The sequence below is a fragment of the Sander lucioperca genome, chromosome 14, assembly GCF_008315115.2.
Source record: "Sander lucioperca isolate FBNREF2018 chromosome 14, SLUC_FBN_1.2, whole genome shotgun sequence".
Classification (NCBI taxonomy): Eukaryota; Metazoa; Chordata; class Actinopteri; order Perciformes; family Percidae; genus Sander; species Sander lucioperca.
In genome coordinates, this window is record NC_050186.1 from 6,025,061 (window position 1) to 6,047,545 (window position 22,485).

At 42.9% G+C, this 22,485-nt stretch overlaps 1 protein-coding gene and 11 non-coding genes across 15 annotated transcripts in view; 1 reads left to right on the plus strand and 11 right to left on the minus strand.

Annotated features, from left to right (window-relative positions):
* The window catches only part of LOC116040045 (aspartyl/asparaginyl beta-hydroxylase), an 82,468-nt gene that overhangs the window by 26,876 nt on the left and 33,107 nt on the right, over positions 1–22,485 (plus strand). The window lies entirely within an intron of this gene.
* Positions 1,632–1,705, minus strand: trnai-aau. Its single transcript has one exon. It is a non-coding gene; the product is annotated as a tRNA-Ile (tRNA).
* Positions 3,217–3,290, minus strand: trnai-aau. The gene has a single exon. It is a non-coding gene; the product is annotated as a tRNA-Ile (tRNA).
* trnai-aau lies at positions 8,325–8,398 on the minus strand. The gene has a single exon. It is a non-coding gene; the product is annotated as a tRNA-Ile (tRNA).
* trnai-aau lies at positions 10,571–10,644 on the minus strand. Its single transcript has one exon. It is a non-coding gene; the product is annotated as a tRNA-Ile (tRNA).
* trnai-aau lies at positions 11,835–11,908 on the minus strand. Its single transcript has one exon. It is a non-coding gene; the product is annotated as a tRNA-Ile (tRNA).
* On the minus strand, positions 12,710–12,783 carry trnai-aau. The gene has a single exon. It is a non-coding gene; the product is annotated as a tRNA-Ile (tRNA).
* On the minus strand, positions 14,576–14,649 carry trnai-aau. The gene has a single exon. It is a non-coding gene; the product is annotated as a tRNA-Ile (tRNA).
* trnai-aau lies at positions 15,451–15,524 on the minus strand. The gene has a single exon. It is a non-coding gene; the product is annotated as a tRNA-Ile (tRNA).
* On the minus strand, positions 18,056–18,129 carry trnai-aau. The gene has a single exon. It is a non-coding gene; the product is annotated as a tRNA-Ile (tRNA).
* On the minus strand, positions 18,953–19,026 carry trnai-aau. Its single transcript has one exon. It is a non-coding gene; the product is annotated as a tRNA-Ile (tRNA).
* Positions 20,911–20,984, minus strand: trnai-aau. Its single transcript has one exon. It is a non-coding gene; the product is annotated as a tRNA-Ile (tRNA).

The following is a 22,485-nucleotide window of genomic DNA, read 5'->3' on the forward strand; positions in this document are numbered from 1 at the left end:
ACAACAGCCATAGATTTTGTACGACAGCCAGAGATTTTGTATAACAGCCAGAGAGATTTTGTACAACAGCCAGGAGATTTTGTACAAAAGCCAGGGAGATTTTGTGCAACAGCCATAGATTTTGTACAACAGCCAGAGAGATTTTGTACAACAGCCAGAGATTTTGTACGACAGCCAGAGATTTTGTACAACAGCCAGGGAGATTTTGTACAACAGCCAGGGAGATTTTGTACAACAGCCAGAGATTTTGTACAACAGCCAGAGATTTTGTACAACAGCCAGGGAGATTTTGTACAACAGCCAGGGAGATTTTGTACAACAGCCAGGGAGATTTTGTACAACAGCCAGGGAGATTTTGTACAACAGCCAGGGATTTTGTACAACAGCCAGAGATTTTGTACAACAGCCAGGAGATTTTGTACAAAAGCCAGGGAGATTTTGTGCAACAGCCATAGATTTTGTACAACAGCCAGAGAGATTTTGTACAACAGCCAGAGATTTTGTACGACAGCCAGAGATTTTGTACAACAGCCAGGGAGATTTTGTACAACAGCCAGGGAGATTTTGTACAACAGCCAGAGATTTTGTACAACAGCCAGAGATTTTGTACAACAGCCAGAGATTTTTTACAACAGCCAGAGATTTTATACAACAGCCAGAGATTTTATACAACAGCCAGAGATTTTGTACAAAAGCCAGGGAGATTTTGTGCAACAGCCATAGATTTTGTACAACAGCCAGGGAGATTTTGTACAACAGCCAGGGAGATTTTGTACAACAGCCAGGGAGATTTTGTACAACAGCCAGGGAGATTTTGTACAACAGCCAGAGATTTTGTACAACAGCCAGAGAGATTTTGTACAACAGCCAGGCAGATTTTGTACAACAGCCATAGATTTTGTACAACAGCCATAGATTTTGTACGACAGCCAGAGATTTTGTATAACAGCCAGAGAGATTTTGTACAACAGCCAGGAGATTTTGTACAACAGCCAGAGATTTTGTACAGAAGCCAGAGATTTTGTACAACAGCCAGAGATTTTGTACAAAAGCCAGGGAGATTTTGTACAACAGCCATAGATTTTGTACAACAGCCAGGGAGATTTTGTACAACAGCCAGAGATTTTGTACGACAGCCAGAGAGATTTTGTACAACAGCCAGAGATTTTGTACAACAGCCAGAGAGATTTTGTACAACAGCCAGGGAGATTTTGTACAACAGCCATAGATTTTGTACAACAGCCATAGATTTTGTACGACAGCCAGAGATTTTGTATAACAGCCAGAGAGATTTTGTACAACAGCCAGGAGATTTTGTACAAAAGCCAGGGAGATTTTGTGCAACAGCAATAGATTTTGTACAACAGCCAGAGAGATTTTGTACAACAGCCAGAGATTTTGTACGACAGCCAGAGATTTTGTACAACAGCCAGGGAGATTTTGTACAACAGCCAGGGAGATTTTGTACAACAGCCAGAGATTTTGTACAACAGCCAGAGATTTTGTACAACAGCCAGGGAGATTTTGTACAACAGCCAGAGATTTTGTATTTTTTGTATGTTATTGATCTGCGAGATGTCACTGATGAAAGAGAGATGAACTCATTTGTGATTGTTAAATCAAAAGCTGTCTGGCCCGTACGGGGATCGAACCCGCGACCTTGGCGTTATTAGCACCACGCTCTAACCAACTGAGCTAACCGGCCATGGGCGTACTGGCCAGATGGCTGTTAAAACAAAAAAATGAATGGAAAGACCACCTGACCGCCGACGCAGGCTTTGTGAACACGGGGTGCTGCAGGTTGTTGGGTTTTGACTCCCCCCCTACCGACAAAGTGACAGCCGCATACAACAGCCAGAGATTTTGTACAACAGCCAGAGATTTTGTACAACAGCCAGAGATTTTGTACAACAGCCAGAGATTTTATACAACAGCCAGAGATTTTATACAACAGCCAGAGATTTTGTACAAAAGCCAGGGAGATTTTGTGCAACAGCCATAGATTTTGTACAACAGCCAGAGAGATTTTGTACAACAGCCAGAGAGATTTTGTACCACAGCCATAGATTTTGTACGACAGCCAGAGATTTTGTATAACAGCCAGGGAGATTTTGTACAACAGCCAGGGAGATTTTGTACAACAGCCAGGGAGATTTTGTACAACAGCCAGGGAGATTTTGTACAACAGCCAGAGATTTTGTACAACAGCCAGGGAGATTTTTTACAACAGCCAGAGATTTTGTACAACAGCCAGAGATTTTGTACAACAGCCAGGGAGATTTTGTACAACAGCCAGAGATTTTGTACAACAGCCAGGGAGATTTTGTACAACAGCCAGAGATTTTGTACAACAGCCAGGGAGATTTTGTACAACAGCCAGGGAGATTTTGTACAACAGCCAGGGAGATTTTGTACAACAGCCAGGGAGATTTTGTACAACAGCCAGAGATTTTGTACAACAGCCAGAGAGATTTTGTACAACAGCCAGGGAGATTTTGTACAACAGCTATAGATTTTGTACAACAGCCATAGATTTTGTACGACAGCCAGAGATTTTGTACAACAGCCAGAGAGATTTTGTACAACAGCCAGAGAGATTTTGTACAACAGCCAGGGAGATTTTGTACAACAGCCAGAGATTGTGTACAACAGCCAGAAAGATTTTGTACAACAGCCAGAGATTTGGTACGACAGCCAGAGATTTTGTACAACAGCCAGGGAGATTTTGTACAACAGCCAGGGAGATTTTGTACAACAGCCAGGAGATTTTGTACAACAGCCAGGGAGATTTTGTACAACAGCCAGGGAGATTTTGTACAACAGCCAGAGAGATTTTGTACAACAGCCAGGGAGATTTTGTACAACAGCCAGGGAGATTTTGTACAACAGCCAGAGATTTTGTACAACAGCCAGGAGATTTTGTACAACAGCCAGAGATTTTGTACAAAAGCCAGGGAGATTTTGTGCAACAGCCATAGATTTTGTACAACAGCCAGAGAGATTTTGTACAACAGCCAGAGAGATTTTGTACAACAGCCAGAGAGATTTTGTACAACAGCCATAGATTTTGTACGACAGCCAGAGATTTTGTATAACAGCCAGGGAGATTTTGTACAACAGCCAGAGATTTTGTATTTTTTGTATGTTATTGATCTGCAAGATGTCACTGATGAAAGAGAGATGAACTCATTTGTGATTGTTAAATCAAAAGCTGTCTGGCCCGTACGGGGATCGAACCCGCGACCTTGGCGTTATTAGCACCACGCTCTAACCAACTGAGCTAACCGGCCATGGGAGTGCTGGCCAGATGGCTGTTAAAAAAAAAAAATGAATGGAAAGACCGCCTGACCGCCGACGCAGGCTTTGTGAACACGGGGTGCTGCAGGTTGTTGGGTTTTGACTCCCCCCCTACCGACAAAGTGACAGCCGCATACAACAGCCAGAGATTTTGTACAACAGCCAGAGATTTTGTACAACAGCCAGAAAGATTTTTGTACAACAGCCAGAGATTTTGTACAACAGCCAGAGATTTTGTACAACAGCCAGAGATTTTGTATAACAGCCAGGGAGATTTTGTACAACAGCCAGGGAGATTTTGTACAACAGCCAGGGAGATTTTGTACAACAGCCAGGGAGATTTTGTACAACAGCCAGGGAGATTTTGTACAACAGCCAGGGAGATTTTGTACAACAGCCATAGATTTTTTACGACAGCCATAGATTTTGTATAACAGCCAGAGAGATTTTGTACAACAGCCAGAGATTTTGTACAACAGCCATAGATTTTGTACGACAGCCAGGGATTTTGTACAACAGCCAGGGATTTTGTACAACAGCCAGAGATTTTGTACAACAGCCAGGAAGATTTGGTACAACAGCCAGGGAGATTTTGTACAACAGCCAGGGAGATTTTGTACAACAGCCAGAGATTTTGTATAACAGCCAGGGAGATTTTGTACAACAGCCAGATAGATTTTGTACAACAGCCAGAAAGATTTTGTACAACAACCAGAGATTTTGTACAACAGCCAGGGAGATTTTGTACAACAGCCAGGGAGATTTTGTACGACAGCCAGAGAGATTTTGTACGACAGCCAGAGATTTTGTACAACAGCCAGAGAGATTTTGTACAACAGCCAGAGATTTTGTACAACAGCCAGGGAGATTTTGTACAACAGCCAGGGAGATTTTGTACAACAGCCAGAGATTTTGTATAACAGCCAGGGAGATTTTGTACAACAGCCAGATAGATTTTGTACGACAGCCAGAGAGATTTTGTACGACAGCCAGAGATTTTGTACAACAGCCAGGGAGATTTTGTACAACAGCCAGAGATTTTGTACAACAGCCAGAAAGATTTTGTACAACAGCCAGAGATTTTGTACAACAGCCATAGATTTTGTACAACAGCCAGAGATTTTGTACAACAGCCATAGATTTTGTATAACAGCCAGGGAGATTTTGTACAACAGCCAGGGAGATTTTGTACAACAGCCAGGGAGATTTTGTACAACAGCCAGGGAGATTTTGTACAACAGCCAGGGAGATTTTGTACAACAGCCAGGGAGATTTTGTACAACAGCCATAGATTTTTTACGACAGCCATAGATTTTGTATAACAGCCAGAGAGATTTTGTACAACAGCCAGAGATTTTGTACAACAGCCATAGATTTTGTACGACAGCCAGGGATTTTGTACAACAGCCAGGGATTTTGTACAACAGCCAGAGATTTTGTACAACAGCCAGGAAGATTTGGTACAACAGCCAGGGAGATTTTGTACAACAGCCAGGGAGATTTTGTACAACAGCCAGAGATTTTGTATAACAGCCAGGGAGATTTTGTACAACAGCCAGATAGATTTTGTACAACAGCCAGAAAGATTTTGTACAACAACCAGAGATTTTGTACAACAGCCAGGGAGATTTTGTACAACAGCCAGGGAGATTTTGTACGACAGCCAGAGAGATTTTGTACGACAGCCAGAGATTTTGTACAACAGCCAGAGAGATTTTGTACAACAGCCAGAGATTTTGTACAACAGCCAGGGAGATTTTGTACAACAGCCATAGATTTTTTACGACAGCCAGAGATTTTGTACAACAGCCAGAGAGATTTTGTACAACAGCCAGAGATTTTGTACAACAGCCAGGGAGATTTTGTACAACAGCCAGAGATTTTCAGTCTCTGGGAAGGAGAGAATATCATTGCAGTATTGAATAATTGGAGCCCAGACGCAATTTTTTAATTTTCTAAATTTCTGATCCTCTGAATAAAAAAAGAAAATTGGAAAAACAGTTTAAAGATCCAATTTTTTAATTTGTCATGGTGGAAAAAAATGAAAAATTGGATATTTGAACCCATTTTTCTGTTTTTCAAAATATCTGTTTGTGCTTAGAAAATTGAGCTGATAAGCATTACACGTCCCTGTAGGGATATTTAATTCTGTCTGCAGCTTTGACCGCGTTGAATATTAAATGTTAAAGTGAGTTTCCTCTCCTCCATCACAGAAACATCGGAGAAACGGGCCGACGAGAAGCTCAAAGAAACAGGTAGAAACTGTTCAAGATTTAAAGCAAACAGGAACAATATATAGTTATATATGTTCTCTTTCTTTGTATTTGTTTTCATCATCTCTCTCTCTCTCCCTCCCGCTCTCTCTCGCTCTCTCATCTCGTCTCTCTCTCGTGCAGCGCCTCAGTCTCTCTCTCATCGTCTGCTCCCTCCCGCTCTCATCGCTCTCTCGCTTCTCCTCAGCTCCTCGCTCTCCTCTCGTCTCTCTCCGTGTGCTCTCTCTCAGCTCCCTCTCTCGCGCTCTCGTCTCCGCTCTCACAGGTCTCCCGCCCGTACTCTCGCCTCTCTCTCTCGTCGCCCGCTACGCGGCCCGCACCCTCCTCTCTCTCTCTCTCTCCATGGCTCTCTCTCAGCTCGTCACTCATCTCTCTCTCTCTCTCGCTGTCTCTCTCTTGCTCTCTCTCTCTCTCTCGCTCTTCTTCTCTCTGTCTCTCTCCCATCTCCCTCCCTCCGCTCTCTCTCTCTCTTGCTCTCTCACTCTCTCCCTCTCCCCTCTCTCATCGCTCATCTCTCTCTCTCTCCGTCTCTCTTTCTCTCTTCGTCGCTCACCTAAATTGTTGAATAAGTTGATAAAACCATTAAAGCAGAGATCGACGCTGCAGACAGAGCTCGTAGAAGGTACCCCACCTCAGCCAGACACAGACACAACACACAATATTTATGTGATCTTTTAGGTAATCATCTTCTGATATTTTATGGACGCACAAAAATTGACAGTAGTAGCACTATAAATACAAATAATACAAATACTAGGATAGCAACTACAGTAATATAAATACGGTAAATAAATACGGCAAGAAAGAAAGAAAGACAAATGTTTTTGTTTAACATACTAGACACAGAAATACGTAAAGACAATGTACAAATACAGTTTTATTGTATTCTTTATGTTACGTTGTCTCTGTAATACGTTTCTGCTTTATTGTTCATGTTCACACACCACTCTAATTATTAAGTAGTTATTCGGTTGATCTATATTTGATATAGATATCGTATATCTATATATATATTATAAGATATATTATATATAGATATATAAATGTAGATATATATGTTTCTTTATGTAATAAAGGGATTCTGCATTATTTTTGTTATTTCAACCGCAGTAGTCATTTCAACATATCATTCTGTTATTCTGGATTATGTATTCTTGTATGCTTCCATACTCCTTCATGGATTGATTGCATTCCTGTATTCTTGTATCTATTATGTCACATGTATTATTTAGTGAGCTGTTTTCGTCCGCGCAGATTTGAGCTAAAATGAGGCACAGTATTGTCTATAATGATCGCTTTGACGTCCTGAACGTGCACGGCTGAGGTTGCTGTCTCAGGGTAAGCTGGCGGAGGCGTGAGAGCGTTGAGACGCTGGTGCAGCAGCATCTCAGACCCCGCGCTCGCTACGGAAAGCCCAGCTAGTGCATCACATCTCCTCTTGCCTTGTAATTTCTCTATCACACATATCAATACATTCAAGTTGAATGTAGCTGAAGATATTGACTTTGCGATGAAATTAAGCACGTCCACACACTAAACACGCTGGCCCTTAATGTGACTTCCAGTGTAGTGATGTTGAGGTTGACATCCCGGCCTACATGCTTCACCAGACAAAGAAGACAGGGGAAAAAATGCAGTTTTGTTTGTTTTGTGAATGCTGCGGGCAAAATCTCTTGATTATGCGCACGTTTTCTTAACCCAAATGCGATGAAACTATGCGATATTTATGCATTTATGCTGCTGAAATGCGGAACTTGCAACAACGGCGGTTGCAGTTCACGGCTTCATCGCAGGGTTTGCAGCTGACTCTTCGATGAGGTCACGTCGCGTAAATACGCCACTTCGTAACGTTCCATGTCACATTGGAAATGGCTGATCTCTGTGTGTGCGGTAAACGCAACAGTTTCGCCTTTCTGCTAAGATAATATGGTGACTTTTTTGCAACAAAAAGACAAATGCGGGATTATGAAATCACGCGAGCCCGCATATCTTTGCGCGGACATCGACAATTATGCAGCGAAATATGCTGGCGTATTGAAAAATGCAGCCCCACACGCCCGCATAAATATGCAGACTTTGCTTGCTGTATTAGGCATGAATTATGAGTTCGCATAATCGTGTTTTTCTGGAGGGACTGAGAAAATAAACGCACATAGAAGGAAAAANGGAGATTTTGTACAACAGCCAGAGATTTTGTACAACAGCCAGAGATTTTGTACAACAGCCAGGGAGATTTTGTACAACAGCCAGAGATTTTGTACAACAGCCAGAGATTTTGTACAACAGCCAGGGATTTTGTACAACAGCCAGAGATTTTGTACAACAGCCAGGGAGATTTTGTACAACAGCCAGGGAGATTTTGTACAACAGCCAGAGATTTTGTACAACAGCCAGAGAGATTTTGTACAACAGCCAGAAAGATTTTGTACAACAGCCAGGAGATTTTGTACAACAGCCAGGGAGATTTTGTACAACAGCCAGGGAGATTTTGTACAACAGCCAGAGAGATTTTGTACAACAGCCAGAGAGATTTTGTACAACAGCCAGAGAGACTTTGTACAACAGCCAGGGAGATTTTGTACAACAGCCAGGGAGATTTTGTACAACAGCCAGAGATTTTGTACAACAGCCAGAGAGATTTTGTACAACAGCCAGAGATTTCGTATTTTGCATTTTTTGTATGTTATTGATCTGCGAGATGTCACTGATGAAAGAGAGATGAACTCATTTGTGAATGTTAAATCAAAAGCTGTCTGGCCCGTACGGGGATCGAACCCGCGACCTTGGCGTTATTAGCACCACGCTCTAACCAACTGAGCTAACCGGCCATGGGAGTGCTGGCCAGATGGCTGTTAAAAAAAAAAAATGAATGGAAAGACCGCCTGACCGCCGACGCAGGCTTTGTGAACACGGGGTGCTGCAGGTTGTTGGGTTTTGACTCCCCCCCTACCGACAAAGTGACAGCCGCATACAACAGCCAGAGATTTTGTACAACAGCCAGAGATTTTGTACAACAGCCAGAGATTTTGTACAACAGCCAGAGATTTTTTACAACAGCCAGAGATTTTGTACAACAGCCAGAGATTTTGTATAACAGCCAGGGAGATTTTGTACAACAGCCAGATAGATTTTGGACAACAGCCAGAGATTTTGTACAACAGCCAGAAAGACTTTGTACAACAACCAGAGATTTTGTACAACAGCCAGGGAGGTTTTGTACAACAGCCAGGGAGATTTTGTACAACAGCCAGGGAGATTTTGTACAACAGCCAGAGATTTTGTACAACAGCCATAGATTTTTTACGACAGCCAGAAAGATTTTGTACGACAGCCAGAGATTTTGTACAACAGCCAGAGAGATTGTGTACAACAGCCAGAGATTTTGTACAACAGCCAGGGAGATTTTGTACAACAGCCAGAGATTTTGTACAACAGCCAGAGAGATTTTGTACAACAGCCAGGGAGATTTTGTACAACAGCCAGAGATTTTGTACAACAGCCAGAGATTTTGTACAACAGCCAGGGAGATTTTGTACAACAGCCAGAGATTTTGTACAACAGCCAGGGAGATTTTGTACAACAGCCAGGGATTTTGTACAACAGCCAGGGATTTTGTACAACAGCCAGGGATTTTGTACAACAGCCAGGGAGATTTTGTACAACAGCCAGGGAGATTTTGTACAACAGCCAGGGAGATTTTGTACAACAGCCAGGGAGATTTTGTACAACAGCCAGGAGATTTTGTACAACAGCCAGAGATTTTGTACAACAGCCAGAGATTTTGTACAACAGCCAGAGATTTTGTACAACAGCCAGAGATTTTGTATAACAGCCAGGGAGATTTTGTACAACAGCCAGATAGATTTTGTACAACAGCCAGAGATTTTGTACAACAGTCAGAAAGACTTTGTACAAAAACCAGAGATTTTGTACAACAGCCAGGGAGATTTTGTACAACAGCCAGGGATTTTGTACAACAGCCAGGGATTTTGTACAACAGCCAGGGAGATTTTGTACAACAGCCAGGGAGATTTTGTACAACAGCCAGGGAGATTTTGTACAACAGCCAGGGAGATTTTGTACAACAGCCAGTAGATTTTGTACAACAGCCAGAGATTTTGTACAGAAGCCAGAGATTTTGTACAACAGCCAGAGATTTTGTACAACAGCCAGAGATTTTGTATAACAGCCAGGGAGATTTTGTACAACAGCCAGATAGATTTTGTACAACAGCCAGAGATTTTGTACAACAGCCAGAAAGATTTTGTACAACAGCCAGAGATTTTGTACAACAGCCAGGGAGATTTTGTACAACAGCCAGGGAGATTTTGTACAACAGCCAGAGATTTTGTACAACAGCCAGAGAGATTTTGTACAACAGCCAGAGATTTTGTACAACAGCCAGAGAGATTTTGTACAACAGCCAGGGAGATTTTGTACAACAGCCATAGATTTTGTACGACAGCCAGAGATTTTGTATAACAGCCAGAGAGATTTTGTACAACAGCCAGGAGATTTTGTACAAAAGCCAGGGAGATTTTGTGCAACAGCCATAGATTTTGTACAACAGCCAGAGAGATTTTGTACAACAGCCATAGATTTTGTACGACAGCCAGAGATTTTGTATAACAGCCAGGGAGATTTTGTACAACAGCCAGGGAGATTTTGTACAACAGCCAGAGATTTTGTACAACAGCCAGAGATTTTGTACAACAGCCAGGGAGATTTTGTACAACAGCCAGAGATTTTGTACAACAGCCAGAGATTTTGTACGACAGCCAGAGATTTTGTACAACAGCCAGGGAGATTTTGTACAACAGCCAGGGAGATTTTGTACAACAGCCAGAGATTTTGTACAACAGCCAGAGATTTTGTACAACAGCCAGGGAGATTTTGTACAACAGCCAGAGATTTTGTATTTTTTGTATGTTATTGATCTGCGAGATGTCACTGATGAAAGAGAGATGAACTCATTTGTGATTGTTAAATCAAAAGCTGTCTGGCCCGTACGGGGATCGAACCCGCGACCTTGGCGTTATTAGCACCACGCTCTAACCAACTGAGCTAACCGGCCATGGGCGTGCTGGCCAGATGGCTGTTAAAAAAAAAAAATGAATGGAAAGACCACCTGACCGCCGACGCAGGCTTTGTGAACACGGGGTGCTGCAGGTTGTTGGGTTTTGACTCCCCCCCTACCGACAAAGTGACAGCCGCATACAACAGCCAGAGATTTTGTACAACAGCCAGAGATTTTGTACAACAGCCAGGGAGATTTTGTACAACAGCCAGGGAGATTTTGTACAACAGCCAGGGAGATTTTGTACAACAGCCAGAGATTTTGTACAACAGCCAGAGATTTTGTACAACAGCCAGGGAGATTTTGTACAACAGCCATAGATTTTGTACAACAGCCAGAGATTTTGTATAACAGCCAGGGAGATTTTGTATAACAGCCAGGGAGATTTTGTACAACAGCCAGATAGATTTTGTACAACAGCCAGAGATTTTGTACAACAGCCAGAAAGATTTTGTACAACAGCCAGAGATTTTGTACAACAGCCAGGGAGATTTTGTACAACAGCCAGGGAGATTTTGTACAACAGCCAGAGATTTTGTACAACAGCCAGAGAGATTTTGTACAACAGCCAGAGATTTTGTACAACAGCCAGAGAGATTTTGTACAACAGCCAGGGAGATTTTGTACAACAGCCATAGATTTTGTACGACAGCCAGAGATTTTGTATAACAGCCAGAGAGATTTTGTACAACAGCCAGGAGATTTTGTACAAAAGCCAGGGAGATTTTGTGCAACAGCCATAGATTTTGTACAACAGCCAGAGAGATTTTGTACAACAGCCATAGATTTTGTACGACAGCCAGAGATTTTGTATAACAGCCAGGGAGATTTTGTACAACAGCCAGGGAGATTTTGTACAACAGCCAGAGATTTTGTACAACAGCCAGAGATTTTGTACAACAGCCAGGGAGATTTTGTACAACAGCCAGAGATTTTGTACAACAGCCAGAGATTTTGTACGACAGCCAGAGATTTTGTACAACAGCCAGGGAGATTTTGTACAACAGCCAGGGAGATTTTGTACAACAGCCAGAGATTTTGTACAACAGCCAGAGATTTTGTACAACAGCCAGGGAGATTTTGTACAACAGCCAGAGATTTTGTATTTTTTGTATGTTATTGATCTGCGAGATGTCACTGATGAAAGAGAGATGAACTCATTTGTGATTGTTAAATCAAAAGCTGTCTGGCCCGTACGGGGATCGAACCCGCGACCTTGGCGTTATTAGCACCACGCTCTAACCAACTGAGCTAACCGGCCATGGGCGTGCTGGCCAGATGGCTGTTAAAAAAAAAAAATGAATGGAAAGACCACCTGACCGCCGACGCAGGCTTTGTGAACATGGGGTGCTGCAGGTTGTTGGGTTTTGACTCCCCCCCTACCGACAAAGTGACAGCCGCATACAACAGCCAGAGATTTTGTACAACAGCCAGAGATTTTGTACAACAGCCAGGGAGATTTTGTACAACAGCCAGGGAGATTTTGTACAACAGCCAGAGATTTTGTACAACAGCCAGAGAGATTTTGTACAACAGCCAGAGATTTTGTACAACAGCCAGAGAGATTTTGTACAACAGCCAGGGAGATTTTGTACAACAGCCATAGATTTTGTACAACAGCCATAGATTTTGTACGACAGCCAGAGATTTTGTACAACAGCCAGAGAGATTTTGTACAACAGCCAGAGAGATTTTGTACAACAGCCAGAGATTGTGTACAACAGCCAGAAAGATTTTGTACAACAGCCAGAGATTTGGTACGACAGCCAGAGATTTTGTACAACAGCCAGGGAGATTTTGTACAACAGCCAGGGAGATTTTGTACAACAGCCAGGGAGATTTTGTACAACAGCCAGGAGATTTTGTACAACAGCCAGAGAGATTTTGTACAACAGCCAGGGAGATTTTGTACAACAGCCAGAGATTTTGTACAACAGCCAGAGAGATTTTGTACAACAGCCAGAGATTTTGTATTTTGCATTTGTTGTATGTTATTGATCTGCGAGATGTCACTGATGAAAGAGAGATGAACTCATTTGTGATTGTTAAATCAAAAGCTGTCTGGCCCGTACGGGGATCGAACCCGCGACCTTGGCATTATTAGCACCACGCTCTAACCAACTGAGCTAACCGGCCATGGGAGTGCTGGCCAGATGGCTGTTAAAAAAAAAAAATGAATGGAAAGACCGCCTGACCGCCGACGCAGGCTTTGTGAACACGGGGTGCTGCAGGTTGTTGGGTTTTGACTCCCCCCCTACCGACAAAGTGACAGCCGCATACAACAGCCAGAGATTTTGTACAACAGCCAGAGATTTTGTACAACAGCCAGGGAGATTTTGTACAAAAGCCAGGGAGATTTTGTACAACAGCCATAGATTTTGTACAACAGCCAGAGAGATTTTGTACAACAGCCAGAGAGATTTTGTACAACAGCCAGAGAGATTTTGTACAACAGCCATAGATTTTGTACGACAGCCAGAGATTTTGTATTACAGCCAGGGAGATTTTGTACAACAGCCAGGGAGATTTTGTACAACAGCCAGAGATTTTGTACAACAGCCAGAGATTTTGTACAACAGCCAGGGAGATTTTGTACAACAGCCAGAGATTTTGTACAACAGCCAGAGATTTTGTACAACAGCCAGAGATTTTGTACAACAGCCAGGGAGATTTTGTACAACAGCCAGAGATTTTGTACAACAGCCAGGGAGATTTTTTACGACAGCCAGGGATTTTGTACAACAGCCAGAGATTTTGTACAACAGCCAGAGATTTTATACAACAGCCAGAGAGATTTTGTACAACAGCCAGGGAGATTTTGTACAACAGCCAGAGATTGTGTACAACAGCCAGAAAGATTTTGTACAACAGCCAGAGATTTGGTACGACAGCCAGAGATTTTGTACAACAGCCAGAAAGATTTTGTACAACAGCCAGGGATTTTGTACAACAGCCAGAGATTTTGTACAACAGCCAGGGAGATTTTGTACAACAGCCAGGGAGATTTTGTACAACAGCCAGGAGATTTTGTACAACAGCCAGAGATTTTGTACAGAAGCCAGAGATTTTGTACAACAGCCAGAGATTTTGTACAACAGCCAGAGATTTTGTACAACAGCCAGGGAGATTTTGTACAACAGCCAGATAGATTTTGTACAACAGCCAGAGATTTTGTACAACAGCCAGAAAGATTTTGTACAACAGCCAGAGATTTTGTACAACAGCCAGGGAGATTTTGTACAACAGCCAGGGAGATTTTGTACAACAGCCAGAGATTTTGTACAACAGCCAGAGAGATTTTGTACAACAGCCAGAGATTTTGTACAACAGCCAGAGAGATTTTGTACAACAGCCAGGGAGATTTTGTACAACAGCCATAGATTTTGTACGACAGCCAGAGATTTTGTATAACAGCCAGAGAGATTTTGTACAACAGCCAGGAGATTTTGTACAAAAGCCAGGGAGATTTTGTGCAACAGCCATAGATTTTGTACAACAGCCAGAGAGATTTTGTACAACAGCCATAGATTTTGTACGACAGCCAGAGATTTTGTATAACAGCCAGGGAGATTTTGTACAACAGCCAGGGAGATTTTGTACAACAGCCAGAGATTTTGTACAACAGCCAGAGATTTTGTACAACAGCCAGGGAGATTTTGTACAACAGCCAGAGATTTTGTACAACAGCCAGAGATTTTGTACGACAGCCAGAGATTTTGTACAACAGCCAGGGAGATTTGTACAACAGCCAGGGAGATTTTGTACAACAGCCAGAGATTTTGTACAACAGCCAGAGATTTTGTACAACAGCCAGGGAGATTTTGTACAACAGCCAGAGATTTTGTATTTTTTGTATGTTATTGATCTGCGAGATGTCACTGATGAAAGAGAGATGAACTCATTTGTGATTGTTAAATCAAAAGCTGTCTGGCCCGTACGGGGATCGAACCCGCGACCTTGGCGTTATTAGCACCACGCTCTAACCAACTGAGCTAACCGGCCATGGGCGTGCTGGCCAGATGGCTGTTAAAAAAAAAAAATGAATGGAAAGACCACCTGACCGCCGACGCAGGCTTTGTGAACACGGGGTGCTGCAGGTTGTTGGGTTTTGACTCCCCCCCTACCGACAAAGTGACAGCCGCATACAACAGCCAGAGATTTTGTACAACAGCCAGAGATTTTGTACAACAGCCAGGGAGATTTTGTACAACAGCCAGGGAGATTTTGTACAACAGCCAGGGAGATTTTGTACAACAGCCAGAGATTTTGTACAACAGCCAGAGATTTTGTACAACAGCCAGGGAGATTTTGTACAACAGCCATAGATTTTGTACAACAGCCATAGATTATTAAAGACAGCCAGAGATTTTGTACAACAGCCAGAGAGATTTTGTACAACAGCCAGGGAGATTTTGTACAACAGCCAGAGATTGTGTACAACAGCCAGAAAGATTTTGTACAACAGCCAGAGATTTGGTACGACAGCCAGAGATTTTGTACAACAGCCAGGGAGATTTTGTACAACAGCCAGGAGATTTTGTACAACAGCCAGGGAGATTTTGTACAACAGCCAGGGAGATTTTGTACAACAGCCAGGGAAATTTTGTACAACAGCCAGAGAGATTTTGTACAACAGCCAGGGAGATTTTGTACAACAGCCAGAGATTTTGTACAACAGCCAGGGAGATTTTGTACAACAGCCAGAGATTTTGTATTTTGCATTTGTTGTATGTTATTGATCTGCGAGATGTCACTGATGAAAGAGAGATGAACTCATTTGTGATTGTTAAATCAAAAGCTGTCTGGCCCGTACGGGGATCGAACCCGCGACCTTGGCGTTATTAGCACCACGCTCTAACCAACTGAGCTAACCGGCCATGGGAGTGCTGGCCAGATGGCTGTTAAAAAAAAAAAATGAATGGAAAGACCGCCTGACCGCCGACGCAGGCTTTGTGAACACGGGGTGCTGCAGGTTGTTGGGTTTTGACTCCCCCCCTACCGACAAAGTGACAGCCGCATACAACAGCCAGAGATTTTGTACAACAGCCAGAGATTTTGTACAACAGCCAGGGAGATTTTGTACAACAGCCAGGGATTTTGTACAACAGCCAGGGATTTTGTACAACAGCCAGGGAGATTTTGTACAACAGCCAGGGAGATTTTGTACAACAGCCAGGGAGATTTTGTACAACAGCCAGGGAGATTTTGTACAACAGCCAGGGAGATTTTGTACAACAGCCAGGGAGATTTTGTACAACAGCCAGGGAGATTTTGTACAACAGCCAGAGATTTTGTACAACAGCCAGGGAGATTTTGTACAACAGCCATAGATTTTGTACAACAGCCATAGATTTTGTACGACAGCCAGAGATTTTGTATAACAGCCAGAGAGATTTTGTACAACAGCCAGGAGATTTTGTACAACAGCCAGAGATTTTGTACAGAAGCCAGAGATTTTGTACAACAGCCAGAGATTTTGTACAACAGCCAGAGATTTTGTATAACAGCCAGGGAGATTTTGTACAACAGCCAGATAGATTTTGTACAACAGCCAGAGATTTTGTACAACAGCCAGAAAGACTTTGTACAACAACCAGAGATTTTGTACAACAGCCAGGGAGATTTTGTACAACAGCCAGGGAGATTTTGTACAACAGCCAGGGAGATTTTGTACAACAGCCAGAGATTTTGTACAACAGCCATAGATTTTTACGACAGCCAGAAAGATTTTGTACGACAGCCAGAGATTTTGTATAACAGCCAGAGAGATTTTGTACAACAGCCAGGAGATTTTGTACAACAGCCAGGAGATTTTGTACAACAGCCAGGAGATTTTGTACAACAGCCAGGGAGATTTTGTACAACAGCCAGGGAGATTTTGTACAACAGCCAGAGAGATTTTTTACAACAGCCAGGGAGATTTTTTACAACAGCCAGAGATTTTGTACAACAGCCAGAGAGATTGTGTACAACAGCCAGAGATTTTGTACAACAGCCAGGGAGATTTTGTACAACAGCCAGGGAGATTTTGTACAACAGCCAGAGATTTTGTACAACAGCCAGGGAGATTTTGTACAACAGCCAGAGATTTTGTACAACAGCCAGAGATTTTGTACAACAGCCAGGGAGATTTTGTACAACAGCCAGAGATTTTGTACAACAGCCAGGGAGATTTTGTACAACAGCCAGGGTTTTTTACAACAGCCAGGGATTTTGTACAACAGCCAGGGAGATTTTGTACAACAGCCAGGGAGATTTTGTACAACAGCCAGGGAGATTTTGTACAACAGCCAGGGAGATTTTGTACAACAGCCAGGGAGATTTTGTACAACAGCCAGAGATTTTGTACAACAGCCAGAGAGATTTTGTACAACAGCCAGGGAGATTTTGTACAACAGCCATAGATTTTGTACGACGGCCATAGATTTTGTACGACAGCCAGAGATTTTGTATAACAGCCAGAGAGATTTTGTACAACAGCCAGGAGATTTTGTACAACAGCCAGAGATTTTGTACAACAGCCAGAGATTTTGTACAGAAGCCAGAGATTTTGTACAACAGCCAGAGATTTTGTACAAAAGCCAGGGAGATTTTGTACAACAGCCATAGATTTTGTACAACAGCCAGGGAGATTTTGTACAACAGCCAGAGATTTTGTACAACAGCCAGAGATTTTGTACAACAGCCAGGGAGATTTTGTACAACAGCCAGAGATTTTGTACAACAGCCAGGGAGATTTTGTACAACAGCCAGGGAGATTTTGTACAACAGCCAGGGATTTTGTACAACAGCCAGAGATTTTGTACAACAGCCAGGGAGATTTTGTACAACAGCCAGAGATTTTGTACAACAGCCAGAGATTTTGTACAACAGCCAGAGAGATTTTGTACAACAGCCAGAGATTTTGTACAACAGCCAGAGAGATTTTGTACAACAGCCAGGGAGATTTTGTACAACAGCCATAGATTTTGTACAACAGCCATAGATTTTGTACGACAGCCAGAGATTTTGTATAACAGCCAGGGAGATTTTGTACAACAGCCAGGGAGATTTTGTACAACAGCCAGGGAGATTTTGTACAACAGCCAGAGATTTTGTACAACAGCCAGAGATTTTGTACAACAGCCAGGGAGATTTTGTACAACAGCCAGAGATTTTGTACAACAGCCAGAGATTTTGTACGACAGCCAGAGATTTTGTATAACAGCCAGGGAGATTTTGTACAACAGCCAGGGAGATTTTGTACAACAGCCAGAGATTTTGTACAACAGCCAGAGATTTTGTACAACAGCCAGGGAGATTTGTACAACAGCCAGAGATTTTGTATTTTTTGTATGTTATTGATCTGCGAGATGTCACTGATGAAAGAGAGATGAACTCATTTGTGATTGTTAAATCAAAAGCTGTCTGGCCCGTACGGGGATCGAACCCGCGACCTTGGCGTTATTAGCACCACGCTCTAACCAACTGAGCTAACCGGCCATGGGCGTGCTGGCCAGATGGCTGTTAAAAAAAAAAAATGAATGGAAAGACCACCTGACCGCCGACGCAGGCTTTGTGAACATGGGGTGCTGCAGGTTGTTGGGTTTTGACTCCCCCCCTACCGACAAAGTGACAGCCGCATACAACAGCCAGAGATTTTGTACAACAGCCAGAGATTTTGTACAACAGCCAGGGAGATTTTGTACAACAGCCAGGGAGATTTTGTACAACAGCCAGAGATTTTGTACAACAGCCAGAGAGATTTTGTACAACAGCCAGAGATTTTGTACAACAGCCAGAGAGATTTTGTACAACAGCCAGGGAGATTTTGTACAACAGCCATAGATTTTGTACAACAGCCATAGATTTTGTACGACAGCCAGAGATTTTGTACAACAGCCAGAGAGATTTTGTACAACAGCCAGAGAGATTTTGTACAACAGCCAGAGATTGTGTACAACAGCCAGAAAGATTTTGTACAACAGCCAGAGATTTGGTACGACAGCCAGAGATTTTGTACAACAGCCAGGGAGATTTTGTACAACAGCCAGGAGATTTTGTACAACAGCCAGGGAGATTTTGTACAACAGCCAGGGAAATTTTGTACAACAGCCAGAGAGATTTTGTACAACAGCCAGAGAGATTTTGTACAACAGCCAGGGAGATTTTGTACAACAGCCAGAGATTTTGTACAACAGCCAGAGAGATTTTGTACAACAGCCAGAGATTTTGTATTTTGCATTTGTTGTATGTTATTGATCTGCGAGATGTCACTGATGAAAGAGAGATGAACTCATTTGTGATTGTTAAATCAAAAGCTGTCTGGCCCGTACGGGGATCGAACCCGCGACCTTGGCATTATTAGCACCACGCTCTAACCAACTGAGCTAACCGGCCATGGGAGTGCTGGCCAGATGGCTGTTAAAAAAAAAAAATGAATGGAAAGACCGCCTGACCGCCGACGCAGGCTTTGTGAACACGGGGTGCTGCAGGTTGTTGGGTTTTGACTCCCCCCCCTACCGACAAAGTGACAGCCGCATACAACAGCCAGAGATTTTGTACAACAGCCAGAGATTTTGTACAACAGCCAGGGAGATTTTGTACAAAAGCCAGGGAGATTTTGTACAACAGCCATAGATTTTGTACAACAGCCAGAGAGATTTTGTACAACAGCCAGAGAGATTTTGTACAACAGCCAGAGAGATTTTGTACAACAGCCATAGATTTTGTACGACAGCCAGAGATTTTGTATTACAGCCAGGGAGATTTTGTACAACAGCCAGGGAGATTTTGTACAACAGCCAGAGATTTTGTACAACAGCCAGAGATTTTGTACAACAGCCAGGGAGATTTTGTACAACAGCCAGAGATTTTGTACAACAGCCAGAGATTTTGTACAACAGCCAGAGATTTTGTACAACAGCCAGGGAGATTTTGTACAACAGCCAGAGATTTTGTACAACAGCCAGGGAGATTTTTTACGACAGCCAGGGATTTTGTACAACAGCCAGAGATTTTGTACAACAGCCAGAGATTTTATACAACAGCCAGAGAGATTTTGTACAACAGCCAGGGAGATTTTGTACAACAGCCAGAGATTGTGTACAACAGCCAGAAAGATTTTGTACAACAGCCAGAGATTTGGTACGACAGCCAGAGATTTTGTACAACAGCCAGGGAGATTTTGTACAACAGCCAGGAGATTTTGTACAACAGCCAGGGAGATTTTGTACAACAGCCAGGGAGATTTTGTACAACAGCCAGGGAGATTTTGTACAACAGCCAGGGAGATTTTGTACAACAGCCAGGGAGATTTTGTATAACAGCCAGAGATTTTGTACAACAGCCAGAGAGATTTTGTACAACAGCCAGAGATTTTGTATTTTGCATTATTTGTATGTTATTGATCTGCGAGATGTCACTGATGAAAGAGAGATGAACTCATTTGTGATTGTTAAATCAAACCTTGGCGTTATTAGCACCACGCTCTAACCAACTGAGCTAACCGGCCATGGGAGTGCTGGCCAGATGGCTGTTAAAAAAAAAAAATGAATGGAAAGACCGCCTGACCGCCGACGCAGGCTTTGTGAACACGGGGTGCTGCAGGTTGTTGGGTTTTGACTCCCCCCCTACCGACAAAGTGACAGCCGCATACAACAGCCAGAGATTTTGTACAACAGCCAGAGATTTTGTACAACAGCCAGGGAGATTTTGTACAACAGCCAGGGAGATTTTGTACAACAGCCAGAGAGATTTTTTACAACAGCCAGGGAGATTTTTTACAACAGCCAGAGATTTTGTACAACAGCCAGAGAGATTTTGTACAACAGCCAGAGATTTTGTACAACAGCCAGGGAGATTTTGTACAACAGCCAGAGATTTTGTACAACAGCCAGAGAGATTTTGTACAACAGCCAGGGAGATTTTGTACAACAGCCAGAGATTTTGTACAACAGCCAGAGATTTTGTACAACAGCCAGGGAGATTTTGTACGACAGCCAGAGATTTTGTATAACAGCCAGAGAGATTTTGTACAACAGCCAGGAGATTTTGTACAACAGCCAGAGATTTTGTACAGAAGCCAGAGATTTTGTACAACAGCCAGAGATTTTGTACAAAAGCCAGGGAGATTTTGTACAACAGCCAGAGATTTTGTACAACAGCCAGGGAGATTTTGTACAACAGCCAGAGATTTTGTATTTTTTGTATGTTATTGATCTGCGAGATGTCACTGATGAAAGAGAGATGAACTCATTTGTGATTGTTAAATCAAAAGCTGTCTGGCCCGTACGGGGATCGAACCCGCGACCTTGGCGTTATTAGCACCACGCTCTAACCAACTGAGCTAACCGGCCATGGGAGTGCTGGCCAGATGGCTGTTAAAAAAAAAAAATGAATGGAAAGACCGCCTGACCGCCGACGCAGGCTTTGTGAACACGGGGTGCTGCAGGTTGTTGGGTTTTGACTCCCCCCCTACCGACAAAGTGACAGCCGCATACAACAGCCAGAGATTTTGTACAACAGCCAGAGATTTTGTACAACAGCCAGGGAGATTTTGTACAACAGCCAGGGATTTTGTACAACAGCCAGGGATTTTGTACAACAGCCAGGGAGATTTTGTACAACAGCCAGGGAGATTTTGTACAACAGCCAGGGAGATTTTGTACAACAGCCAGGGAGATTTTGTACAACAGCCAGGGAGATTTTGTACAACAGCCAGGGAGATTTTGTACAACAGCCAGGGAGATTTTGTACAACAGCCAGAGATTTTGTACAACAGCCAGGGAGATTTTGTACAACAGCCATAGATTTTGTACAACAGCCATAGATTTTGTACGACAGCCAGAGATTTTGTATAACAGCCAGAGAGATTTTGTACAACAGCCAGGAGATTTTGTACAACAGCCAGAGATTTTGTACAGAAGCCAGAGATTTTGTACAACAGCCAGAGATTTTGTACAACAGCCAGAGATTTTGTATAACAGCCAGGGAGATTTTGTACAACAGCCAGATAGATTTTGTACAACAGCCAGAGATTTTGTACAACAGCCAGAAAGACTTTGTACAACAACCAGAGATTTTGTACAACAGCCAGGGAGATTTTGTACAACAGCCAGGGAGATTTTGTACAACAGCCAGGGAGATTTTGTACAACAGCCAGAGATTTTGTACAACAGCCATAGATTTTTTACGACAGCCAGAAAGATTTTGTACGACAGCCAGAGATTTTGTATAACAGCCAGAGAGATTTTGTACAACAGCCAGGAGATTTTGTACAACAGCCAGGAGATTTTGTACAACAGCCAGGAGATTTTGTACAACAGCCAGGGAGATTTTGTACAACAGCCAGGGAGATTTTGTACAACAGCCAGAGAGATTTTTTACAACAGCCAGGGAGATTTTTTACAACAGCCAGAGATTTTGTACAACAGCCAGAGAGATTGTGTACAACAGCCAGAGATTTTGTACAACAGCCAGGGAGATTTTGTACAACAGCCAGGGAGATTTTGTACAACAGCCAGAGATTTTGTACAACAGCCAGGGAGATTTTGTACAACAGCCAGAGATTTTGTACAACAGCCAGAGATTTTGTACAACAGCCAGGGAGATTTTGTACAACAGCCAGAGATTTTGTACAACAGCCAGGGAGATTTTGTACAACAGCCAGGGATTTTTTACAACAGCCAGGGATTTTGTACAACAGCCAGGGAGATTTTGTACAACAGCCAGGGAGATTTTGTACAACAGCCAGGGAGATTTTGTACAACAGCCAGGGAGATTTTGTACAACAGCCAGAGATTTTGTACAACAGCCAGAGAGATTTTGTACAACAGCCAGGGAGATTTTGTACAACAG